Genomic DNA, 10,842 nt, shown 5'->3' with positions numbered 1-10,842 from the left:
CACACGTAGCAATACACGTGCGCACGCGCGCGCGCACACACACACACACACACACACTTACGTATGCACATTCACACCAGAAAAAGACAGAGCAAAACTAGAGATTAATTGTGCTTAAAATATTCTCCACAAATCTGTTCTATTCAGGAGGGACAAGTAAGCCTTCTCCAGAGTCTTATTCCTTATGAAAGAAGTGTGTTTATCTTGCCCTGTCAATCTCTAGATTTCATTGCACTTAGCAGGACAAAGATTGCTAATAAATACCCACAAAGATCATAGCCCAGAAACACAGGCATACCAGAGAATGGAAGTGTGTTGCTGGAGGAGGGTGTGCAAGCAATTTGTGTGACTGTGTGGGTATGCCTGTTCTTTCTTGGGAGTGTTGAGGCTAGAGCAGGATATCTGGAGTCTTCCTCTATTGCTCTCCACAGGATTAAAAAATTGTTTCCCCAAGTCATGTGTAGTGGCACATTCCCAGCACTATGAAGACAGAGGTCTGTAAATTCAAGTCTACCCTGATCTACATTGCTAGTTCCAGGCCAGTCAAGGTTAGATTTAATTCAACAATGACAAAAAGAGGAACTAGAGAAATGATAAGGATGGTCTATGGAGCCACAATAACACTTAATCACAAACTATCTCTTCAAAGATAACATAGTGTGCACACTGATGACCTGTTTAACTCAGTTTCTCTTTTTAATACTTCATGTTAGTCTTTGAACAACAAACTCAAAGTAGGCTCAAGGTAATAAAACTCCAGTCCAAAGAGACAAAGTAACTCTCAGAACTAGACTCAGATACTGCCGAGGTTTTGAAATTATCAGACAGGGCTTTAAAAATAACTATGATTAATATGCTAAGGGCCTTAATGGAAAAAAGTGGATAGCATGCGAGAACAAATGAGTAATGCAATCAGAGTGATGGAAACTCTAAGAAAAAAACCAAGAGGAAATGCTCAAAATCTAGAACACTTTTAGAGGAGTGAGGAATGCCTTTGATGGATTCACCAGTGCAGGGGCCATGGCTGAAGAAAGAAACAGTGAGATTACACATAGGTCAATAAAAACAAACAAAAAGCTTTCCAGACTGAAGTGCAGGCAGAATGGAGGGAAGGGGATGGACAAAAGGCCCAAAGATGACATTCTGAAGGACTCAATAAATATATCTCCCTACCTTCACTCATAAATACAAATCCCCTTAAGTAAACTGTTTTTAAATAGACATTTAACAATTTTAAATGGCACTTAATGTCATTTGTGCTACAGTCTGTTCCCTCTTACCCCTCCCAATTTCAGCTTGATGGATCCTCCATCCTGCACAGAGAGGTCAAACTGCTGGGACTCTCTCTACACCTTTCCTACATCAAGGTTTACCCTGTTCTAACCAGGCAAGTCTTGTCTTCTTACACTCCAAGTAGAAGAGAAAGCATTGTTGACAAGTTTAAGCAATACTTTTAAAGCTATCTATCCATACTGTACTCCAAGGTCTCAGGCACTAGAGGTGAAAACAGGCCTTGAACACCCTCCACATTCTATTTGTAGGGAAGACTTTCATTACAGAATAAGTGACAGAGTGACAGGCAAGGCTGGAGGACATTTAAAGCTGCTGGAGGCTACCCCCAGCAGCACCCAGGTCAGTTGCTCATAGACTGAACAGCTGGAGAAGGGGCTTCTGGGAAAAATGCCCCATAGCTCTCTTCAGAGGAAATGAATTTCTTTGTTTGAAATTGTATAGGAAGTTCAAGCATAAGGGGATAATTCAACCTACCAGGACAGCCCAGAACGCATCAGTTCTGTAGAGACAGAGAAAACCACAGCTGAGAATGCTCTACTGAGTTAATGTCACAAGTACATAAATGTATTTTCCTCAATAGTGTAACCACCGATTCCAGGCTTCTTGTAAACAGCTTCTAGTACATGCTCCTGCGAGGCATCCTGATTAAACAGACTGAGATAGACAGACTGACAGACAGACATGAAAGAGGAATGAGACAGAGAGAGAGAGAGAGAGAGAGAGAGAGAGAGAGAGAGAGAGAGAGAGAGAGAGAGAGAGAGAGAGAGAGAGAAATTAGGGCATTAGTGCATGGAGTGTTTGGGCAGAGGAAGGAGATAGTAGTAGTCAACAAACAAGAGAAGGCAATGGTTGGAGGGTGTGAATATGATCAAAATATCTTATAGACAGTTTGTATACAACAATGCAACACACTGACTTTGTAAAAATAGTTTTTTTTCAAACTGTCTGTGTGTGTGTGTGCATATAAGTGCAGGTATCCAAGGAAGCCAGCCATTAGAGTCTATGAAGTTGGATCTATAGGTGTTTGGAGGTCATTCATGTAGATCCTGGGAATAGTATAGCATGTCATCTTGACTTCTGAGCCATCTCTTCAGTCCAACATATTTTAAAATATACTAATCAATTCTTTAAAAACAGTATGGTTTTAGTGTCTATACAACCAACTTCAATCATCAGCCCTGAAACCTATCCTTGATAAATAAATGTATTTTGTTCAGACTGTTGAGCTGGTTTTTCCCTGGAGGATTTTTTATGCAATTAGAAAAGGTCCCCTGTTATCCCTGCAAACTAACAGGTTAACGGTCATACCCAAAGAAGGAGACAGTTAGATAAGGTGATTAGGAGAAGAGAGGCAATCAGATAAAGCCATTGCTGAAACTGTTATCCTCACAGATACCTATACAAAGCCAAGACTTGGCTCTTCCAGTAAACATATCAAAGTCTCCACGTTGTGGGAGAAAACAGAGCTCACTAGCATTGATTAGACACAGCTCAAAACAAATAAGCAAGAAAACAACGAAAATAAGCTCTGGAGAGTGGAAAGTTTCATCATACCCATAAGTCCTATGTTCAGTCTTTAACAAAATAGGACACAATAAAGCAGTGGTTCTCAACCTTACTAATGTTGTGACCCTTTAACGCAGTCCCTCATGTTGTGGTGACCCCCAACCACAAAATTGTTTTGCTTGCTAATTCGTGATATGTGACCCTAAAGGGATGTGACCCATGGATTGAGAACCACTGCACTAAAGGAACAAGTACATGTTATCCACACAGAACTGTGGGTAGAGATAGGTAGTAGAAAGAGGCTGGAACATGAGAAGGACAGATATCAGGGTTACCAGGAAGACTTCCAAGCAGACAACCAGTATGCTTAAGAAACTGAAGGAAGCCATACTGACAGAAATAAAGGAAGATGTAACTGCTATGGTTCATGGAACATGATAATATGGTCTGGGTGCTTGCTCCTTCCACACCCTATGACAAAATTGCCTTCCTGAAGTCCTGTGTTAATGGTCTTTGCAGGTAGAACACTGGAGAGGTGATTAGGTGATCCCTGCTATGGCAACCTCATAGCATTAGGAGCTTGGTAAAGAGAAGAATAAAATCCCAAATTAGCAAGCTTGCTCAACCGATTCTGTGTCTTATGGCCCAGCAGACAGGCTATCACCAGATGTCAGTGTTGTACTTTTGGACTTCGACAGAAATAAGCTACATAATGCCTCTTTCTTCTCTATACTTTTATCTACATTCTAGTATTCACATGCAGCAACAGAAAATGTACTTAGGTGATGGCATCACTAAAAAAAAGAAAATCTATAAGAACAAAATGGAAACATAGGAATAAATGGGCAATAACCATAAAGTAAAAATTCATTAAAAGGGTTCAATAATAGATTAGAAGTAGCAACAGAAACAATCAGAAAAGTCAAAAACTAATAATACATGCATGCAATACAAACAGCAAAGAGAAAAATGAAAGGAAAGTAGGAGTCTAGTAGGAACAGACACCCCCAGTGTTTGTATCAGCAAATACTTTACAAAAATAATAAGAGAAATGACCACAAAATGTGTGAAATATGAAATATTTAGAAAAAACTTAATTCTGTGCATGCATGTCAAATATATCATAAAATATACTGAAAGAAAATACTTCAAAATTGAAAAAGAAAAAGCCCCCACATGAAATAGAACCCCATAAAAATCACAGCTACATTCCCCTCAGGAACAATGGAGACCAGAAAGTGGAATAATATGTTAATTCAGAGTAGGGAAAAGAACTTTTACCTAAAAAATATTGAAAACACAATGCAGTTTCTTCTTGCTGATGGTGACAAAATGTACAAGCAAAGTGACAACCAGAATGTGAAAATTTGTAAATTCACCTTGTTCTTACTGTACAAAAATGAAAGGACTTGTGTGGTCCAAATACAAGAGCATGGAAGAAAAGGAGACTTCAATTCCCACAGCGCTTAGTGAAGATGGCACTAGGAATCTCTGCCATTTCTTCACCTTCTGAGGATAAATGCAAGAATGGGTTAGCAAATGGATGAATGGCAGGTTCTTAAAGCAGCCTATAAAGACTGAACAACATCTGGAACACAGTATCAATGAACAGAAAACCAATGGGCCTTAATGGTGAGCAATCACATCCATAACCTCCTCTCTGAGGAGGATGGCTTGAACTAATGCAGGAAAAATGGCTGTCTTCTAATTTACCAGAGAGGGAAACCAAACAAGCTCATTGCCCTTGGGAGTTACCTCACCGTTATGTTCCTGACCAACACCTGACTTCCAAGATCAAGTGAGCATAACTGAGCAGATTTGGCATGTGTAGTGTAAAACACAGACAATTTTAAGTTCTGTCCTGATGATGAGTAGAAAGGAAGATTACCGATTTCTTTGAAATTGCTATTTGTATCTTTATATCTGTATGTTGCGGGGCATGAAAGGAATTCTTTGTCAAGAAAGACAATACTCTTCAGTGTGTTGGCCTCACTGGTTTGTAGGACGCTCATTGCTCTCTGGCTTTTTGAATCATCTATCCATCCATTCTCCATTTCTGTATTCACTCAAACTTCCCCATATCTTTCTATATCTTGTTTCAACTTGCAACCTTTTAAAAATGATGAGATGATTTCACTTGCATTTGTTCTTATAAAATATTTACTGCTATTTTCTAGATAGGTAAATTTTTAAATTTATATCTTATACAAATGACATCCTGTTTTATAAAGCATGCTTTTTAGTTTTATACCCACTCATTACTTTTAAGATCTGCTGATCATTGTGTTACTTTCAACTCTTCTCACTTACCACATCTTACTAACTGCTCCCTGTGTAATAAACATCTTCATCATTTTCAATACCCATAAACACCGCTGCAGTAAATGCCACTGGGTATGTGAGTCCCTCTGGGATTGCATGCCTCAGAACAGGATTCTTGGCTCATCAGGGTTAGATGGATTTAATTAGACTAAGATATTAGTTACATAAAGAACTGTGTCTTGTGCTTACCCACCCTCTCTCCCTCTGCCTTTCCCCCCTTCTATTTTCCTGCCACCTATCCCTAGCAGTCCTCTTATGTTTTTATCTCTCCTCCTTCCCTTGTAGCACATTGATTACCCAAATTCCATATGACAGGAGACATGACACACTGCATTTTGTCACTTTTGCTCTCTTTATTCCTCTTTAGGCCTTTATCTTTCTCCCCATTCCCATTTCCCAAGTATACTCACACGCACACACACATGCATGAATGCATGCATGCTTAAAGTTAGATTTCACATATGATAGGAAACATGCAATATTTGTCTCTCCGAGCTTCAGTTTATTTAATGGGATAGTTTTCAATTCCATCTCTTTTTTGTAAATGATATGATTTTCTTTTTTCTTTATGGCTGAATAAAAATCCACTATGTCTTTATCTTACATTTTCTTTCTCTGATCTTTTGTCAATGAAAATCTAGATTGGGTTTCCTATCTTAGCTGGTGTGAGTGGTACAACAGTAAATATGGATACACAATTATCTCTGTGCTATGTTGACTTTCAGAACCTCAGGTACACACTAGGGAGCTGCATAGGTAAGTTATTCGGTAGTCCGATTTGTGACTTGCTGATGAATCTTCACAATGAATTTCATGGTGGCTTTATCAATTTATATTCCTACTAGAAGTATATAAAATTGTGTTAGTTTTAATCTCCCTAAGCTAGTACTCTGCTTGGCAAAGTTTCTGAAGCAGTCCTGCTCCAAACTCATCTTGCCCTACTCATTATTGGCTGTGATCAGGAAATAATCTAACTTCTTCCAGTAAAACATTTTTTACATGTATATACCTAATTTAGATATTTAGCATTTACAAATTCAACATACTATACTCAAGGGAGGATTTCACTTTGAGACAAATGCATCATAGGAAGAAAAGATTAAAAACAAACACACCAGAAGTCTGAAGTATATTGACAGTTGAAACTGCCCTGTGCTCTGCCTGTACACGGAACTAGGCTTTGTGTATGGTCTGAACCACAAAGATCTATGCAAGGGATCCTGACTTTAAGGGGTGTCCTAAAGAAGTTCTGCTGGATTTTTTTCAGAAGGCATATCAAACCTGGAACTTAACTGCCAATAAAGAAGGGAACCTTGGAATTTGCAGGGGATAGCTCACCACAAATATTATTGATGTTGTCTTAGTCAAGAGGCCAAAACATCCAAACCTCCACCAAGTACCCTCAAAGGTTAAAATGATTTGCTTACATTCTAGCTTTGATAGATTCCATTCCCATACTTGTCCTACAGTTCTTAGTCAAAGCAGGTTAAGGCTAAGTTGCTCAGGTGTATGCTTTTTCTTACACATATTTACAGAATAAAATAAATCAAAACTACTCCTCAGTTCATCTGTACCGCTAAAGAGATGTGTATAAAGCTTTAAAGAAACATTCATTTTATCAGCAATTCCAGAAGATTCCAGTGCAAACTTGTCAGTAACCTTTCTCCACTTTAGCAGGCATGTTACCTCCTTCTGTCACTGCAATGGACACTTCAGGAAGGGTGTCTCTGAATTGATTCAGTAAAACAATCAAGTCATAAGTAACTAAATGTAGAGCCTACCCTGTCCTATCAAATTTGGTTGAAAAAATTATAGAGGTTCTATTTTCATCTCCTACATGGTTATCAATATTATCATGAGAGTAATTCTTTAAAAAATCCCTTGAAGTAACCTCATTAATTGTACCTGTACTACATTGTAAAGCAATTCAATGACTCCTGAGTGAGGCAAATGGAGCCGGAGACAAGAGCTGAGGTCGAACTCAGAATCTGACAAGATGGCCAGGCTGCCACTCAGGATCATCAAGAAAACCCAGATTTTCTGGCAGAAACAGTTCCTGGCATTAAAGTAGAACTGGATAGAACAAAACCTGTTATTTTCATTCAGTCGTTGCTGGGCCTCAGAAGTCCCCCTTTGAGGAGGGTGGGAAGGACTTTTAAATTTGAACTATTTCTTCCAGAAGAATGACTAATGGCAGCATCTAAAGTACATTTCATGACCAAATTATGCCATCCTAACGTACACAAGTTGAGAAGAATATGCTTAGGTATTTTGAAAGATAAGTGGTCCCCAGCAATTCAGATCTGCGCAGTTCTGCCATCAAGCCAGACTTTCTTAAATGCACCTAATACAGATGATCTGTTAGCAAATGATGTAACCAAGCAATGGAAGAGCAATGGAGCCCAAGCCATAGAAACAGTGAGAGCATGGGCTAGGCTATGCGCCAGAATGTTGAAGTCGATCAGATCATCAAGTGTACATCACTTCTGTTCTGCCAAGACTTATTCCCTTTGTTTGCATTTAATGAACACTACAGAATAAAACATTTCAGAATCAAAGTCCAGGCATCTTCATCTAGCAAATCCATGCCTTGCCCTGATTAACCAATGTAAAGTATGAACAGAAACTAGAAGTATCAACCAGTTTGCTGTGAAATATTTGAAAGCAATGACGCTCTGCTTGGATCTGTTTCCCCATAATGGTTACAAAGTGATGTGAGTGAAGGCAGTTGTAAGAATTAGCTAGCAGGGATATGGAATTTTTCATTTTATTTTTTAGGGGAAAAGTAGCTAATTTTTATAATCTTCTTCCCCCTCTCTCATCTTATGAGATCTAATCGCAGTGGCTAAATGCATCTAATCTGTTTTGTAGAATATACTCTCTAGCTGAATCTAACTTTAGACTCTATAAATGGACAGGTTTGATTGTCTAAACCAAAATGGGAACATTAAACAAACTTCACTGCTCTCACTAATTACATTGTGACTTTACTGTTAAGTGTACATTCTTTGTCCCACCCTCAAAAGAAAGAAAAGAAGAAGAGGAGAAGGAAGAAGGGAGAAGAAAAAAGAAGAGGGGGGAGGAGGAGGAGGAGGAGGAGGAGGAGGAGGAGGAGGAGAAGAAGAAGAAGAAGAAGAAGAAGAAGAAGAAGAAGAAGAAGAAGAAGAAGAAGAAGAAGAAGAAGAAGAAGAAGAAGAAGAAGAAGAAGAAGAAGAAGAAGACAGCTTGTGACCATTTTTGTCTGGAAACTTCTGTAAATCATAAGTTTTACTAAATTTTTGTTATTCTACAAAAAGGCAATTCAAATACAAGTTCCATTAATATTACAAAAGAAGCCAGAATTACAATAGTATTCCTTGGTCTTCCCAGACACAGTGGCCCTACATGCATACCTCATGGGTCAAGCCTCTGTTGACTGTCCAAGACACTTGTGAAACTAACTATCCATTGTGTATTGCACCACAAGGCTTTATTGGCATAGGTACTTGATGAGTCTTATTTTAATGAAATGTTCATTTTTCCTTCTAGTGTGAAAGCAAATTGAGTTTAATAAGCTTTGATGTAAGTACATATTTATTTTTTATCTATGCACCAATCCTTGAGAATTAAGAAGTGCAGAAGTTGTGCTTTTTTAATTTGGGAATTCCATTCATTAAAGGAAATCATAAGTATTCAATAATCTCAATCTGTGCTTCTGTTACCAGGATTCCAAGCCATATTCTCGAGCTTCCACTGCTTCTGTATGAAGACACATACTGCATTTTCCTGTCTGTTTGGTAGCATGCCTTTTTTCATCTGTGTTGCCTAGTGGGCTGACCTGCTACCTACAGGGCATACTTGTCTACTTTCCCAATGCTTATCATCTATCAGGACTTTTTAAATTATCTTTCCTTTTATGCATAAATAAAATCTTGTTTAATGGACAAATACAGGCCAATAATGATGTCCTTAGAATGTTTTCTCTGTATTTTAATGAAAGAATATCTTTCTTGTCCTAAGCATGATCAAGCTAGTTTCATTGAGAGATCTTGCTGAGTGTTTTGGCACTTTTGGCTTGTAAACTAAATGTGCTGTAAACATAAAGTAATCATTGACTGAACTTTGAGTTCATATCTTTGACATGTGATGGTGTATTTCTGAGGACAAGGATAAAGGTAATTTTTATTTAGTTTAAATGTTGTCATTGTAGATTTAAACTTAGCAGAATACAGTGCTTTTGAACCTCTGTTACAATGGATTCTTTGGTTGAATCATACATAAATGTATAAATAGAAATCTTAAATTGAAATAATTTTCTGTTCTAGACTTCTATGATGTTAAAATAAGTTACTTCAGGCATCAGATAAGCAAATCCAAATCAAGAAAGAAAATCTAAACAAAGACCCATTGGTTATAAATCCATTGTCATCTCTAGGTGGACCTGGACAGGTCACGGTATTAGTGCCTAGATATGTAATAGTCTCTGATGTTTCTGGAATCATTGAATGGTTTGAAGCCACAGTTTGACCTCCCAGGGAGACAGTTGTACTAATCTTTTCCTTTCTCAAATCACAATGAATGATATAGTTCGTGGCTATTTGTGATTCTCTTTATGAACCCTGAAATACAACCCCAAAGTGAAGTGAAGATCAGTCCAGGTCCCTCCAAAACCAGAGGAAGGCTTTAATAGGCATGACCACTTCCTACTCTACAGTCCCCTTGAAGTTCACAAAGTTTTCTTAATAGCAGTATAGAAACCAAGGTGCTTTCATCTTACTGTCATCTAAGGTCCATTTTCCAAACCAATCGCTTGACTTCTACTCCAAAAAAACTCCTGGCTGTGGCCGCTGGGTGGCAGTAACAGACTTTTGTCAGAAAAATCCAGTCACCTTCAACTGCAAGTAGCCACAAGATCTCCCCACATCATGATTAGTCAATTCAGGTGTGGATCATGAACATCCAGGATGGAACAGCCTGGTTCAGAGACCATACTGGGCCTTATATGATAACATAAGAATCTGGACATTAGAGCTGTAACTAAAGAGATTTCTGTAGATGCTTTCCAGTGTATCTAACATGGTTGTCATGTGAACAGGGATGAGAAAATGTATAGATCTTCTCTCCAGTGTGTTTAGTCAAATGGGGGAAAAGGAGCCAAAATCCCTTTGTCAATGGGTTTGAATAAGGAAATAAGGGATAAAGCAATAACCACACATAATTTGTATTTAGAACTTTCCCCCTTTGAAGTTCCCTATCATTTGTGACTGATTTCACCAGATCCTGCATAATGGCAGTTAGTTAGCTTGTAGGTTTAAGTAAGAATGCCTAGAAATCTGCGAAATCTTCTATCCCACGGGCCATTGCACGCTTACTAGTGCAAATGGCTCCATTCCTAGCAGAGTAATATGAAGGGAGAGATTACAAGAGGCTCTCAAGTCCATTAGATTCAGAACCCAAACTACGAACATTTTAGGTTGGTGTAGACTCTGAAGACATGTTAGTTTCTTTTGTGTAAAACATGCAGATGTTTAACCTGTGAAGTGTGAGACCCACTCAGTGAGACTGCCATGGTCATTTTATAATCATAACTTAACATGGTATTTCAATAATCTTTATAACAACATGTTATACCCTCCCCCTCTCTCCTTTTTCCTATAACTTTTAAACGGCCCTAAAAATGCATTTCACCTGTTATACATGAGTTGTTTCACTTCTTCTAAAACATCTAATATTTTCCCTGTC

General features: G+C 38.3%; 1 pseudogene; it reads left to right on the top strand.

Moving 5' to 3' along the window:
- The first annotated feature begins 7,117 nt into the window (after positions 1–7,117).
- Positions 7,118–7,662, top strand: LOC110341025 (annotated as a pseudogene).
- The last annotated feature ends 3,180 nt before the right edge of the window (positions 7,663–10,842 follow it).

This window comes from Mesocricetus auratus, unplaced genomic scaffold, assembly GCF_017639785.1.
Source record: "Mesocricetus auratus isolate SY011 unplaced genomic scaffold, BCM_Maur_2.0 Super-Scaffold_2245, whole genome shotgun sequence".
NCBI lineage: Eukaryota > Metazoa > Chordata > Mammalia > Rodentia > Cricetidae > Mesocricetus > Mesocricetus auratus.
Note: the sequence above shows the minus strand (reverse complement) of the source record. Positions and strands in the feature narration are given on the sequence as shown.